The following is a 2,076-nucleotide window of genomic DNA, read 5'->3' as shown; positions in this document are numbered from 1 at the left end:
ATATAAAATGTAATTTTTTGGAAAAGGCATGTTATTATGGGAAGTCAATGAAGATAAACAACAATATTTTGGAAAGGCATATTATTTTGGGAAGTCAATGAAGATACACAACAATATTTTGGAAAAGGCATAATATTTTGGGAGGTGAATGAAAATAATCAACAATATTTTGGAAAAAGCATATTATTTTGGGAAGTGAATGAAGATAACCAACAATATTTTGAGAAAAGCATATTATTTTGAGAAGTCAATGAAGATAAACAACAATATTTTGGAAAAGGCATATTATTTTGGGAAGTCAATGAAGATTCACAACAATATTTTGGAATAGGCATAATATTTTGGGGAGTGAATGAAAATAATCTACAATATTTTGAAAAAAGCATATTATTTTGGGAAGTGAATGAAGATAAAGAACAATATTTTGGAAAAGGCATATCATTTTGGAAAGTGAATGAAGATAATCAAGAATATTTTGGAAACGGCATATTATCTTGGGAAGTCCATGAAGATAAACAACAATATTTTGGAAAAGGCATATTATTTTGGAAAGTTAATGAAGATAAACCATATTATTTTGGAAAGGCATATTATTTTGGGAACTCAATGAAGATAAACAACAATATATTGGAAAATGCATATTATTTTGGGAAGTGAATGAAGATAAAAAACTATATTTTGGAAAAGGCATATTATTTTGGAAAAAGCATATTATTGTGGGAAGTCAATGAAGATAAACAACAATATTTTGGAAAAGGCATATTATTTTGGGAAGTCATTGGAGATAAACAACAATATTTTGGAAAAGGCATATTATTTTGGGAAGTCAATGAAAATAAAATACAATATTTTGGAAAATGCGTAAAATATTAAAGTTATTTATGAAATATTACTAACCTAACCTAACCAACCTAACCTAATCCAATCGAACCTAACATAACCCAACCTAACCGAACAAAACCTAACCTAATCCAACGTAAATATTGCATGTCGTTGACACTACCAATTAACCAATTCAAAGCAAAAAATGTTTCGAATTTGCAAATTTTCACCATATTTACGCTAATAACTTTTACGTACACCTATTTTTGCCCTAGAACTGAATGAAAGTCAAAAATTAATTTGAAATAAGTCAAATTGTATTTTAATAATATTTATTTACCTTCGGCGAAACGAACCCACCATCCTTCACTCCGCTGTTCAACGCCTTATCCACTATGCCACCAGATCGCTGACTCTGCTAGTGTTTTAGATAATTTTGATATTGTATTTTTACGACCTTTTTATTAAACACTGTCGGGGGATTATGACCGAAGGATTTTGTCTAGAGCGTGGGGGGATTTTGTACTCTTTCCTCGAATAGGGGGAAAAATGACCGGGGGATTTTGTCATGAGAGAGCGGGGATTTTGTAAGTTTTCAAAAATGGGGGATTATGACCGGGGTTCTTTTGTCTTGGGGGTATTTAGTCCGTATACCCTCTTTTTTGCATTTCCTGTTACGGGGGATTATTCGGTGTTTTATCTTTTAGTATAGAGTACGTATGCATTGTTAAAAATATTTTAAGGTACCGTATGAAATTCGCTATTGTTGTTCTCTTCAATATTTCATTTCGTTGTTTTTGTTCTCGATATTGTTGCACTTCGCTAACCTTGCTATCGCTATTATTGCATTTCACTGTTGTTGTTTTCGCTATTATTGCATTTCGCTATTGTGTGTTTCGACGAAATCAACACGCATTTTCAGCATTCGACATTTTATTTTCGATATTTTGACCTGATACCCTCACGCCACCGCTCCGGGATGGGCTCGAACTAACAACCTTTCGGATAATAGCCGAACGCGCTAACCATTGCGCCACGGAAGCTCAGAAATTCAATGGTTGTCAGGTATTTTGGAAAACCCTTGACTATTTAAGCTACATCTGAGACCCACAACACCTCTCCCGGATGGGCTCGAACTAACAACTTTTCGGTTAACAGCCGAACGCGCTAACCATTGCACCACGGAAGCCCAAAAATTAAATGGTCGTCAAGTATTGCTGAAAAACTTTGGCTTTTTACGCTACATCTGAGACC

At 33.7% G+C, this 2,076-nt stretch overlaps 1 non-coding gene across 1 annotated transcript; it reads right to left on the bottom strand.

The window, feature by feature from the left end:
- Positions 1-1,792: 1,792 nt before the first annotated feature.
- TRNAN-AUU (transfer RNA asparagine (anticodon AUU)) lies at positions 1,793-1,865 on the bottom strand. The gene has a single exon. It is a non-coding gene; the product is annotated as a tRNA-Asn (tRNA).
- Positions 1,866-2,076: the final 211 nt, after the last annotated feature.

This window comes from Phalangium opilio, unplaced genomic scaffold (assembly GCF_054372755.1).
Source record: "Phalangium opilio isolate 3A_F unplaced genomic scaffold, DU_Popi_V2 ptg001170l_1, whole genome shotgun sequence".
Taxonomy (NCBI): domain Eukaryota; kingdom Metazoa; phylum Arthropoda; class Arachnida; order Opiliones; family Phalangiidae; genus Phalangium; species Phalangium opilio.
The sequence above is the reverse complement of the archived record's forward strand: the minus strand, read 5'-3'. Positions and strand labels throughout refer to the sequence as shown.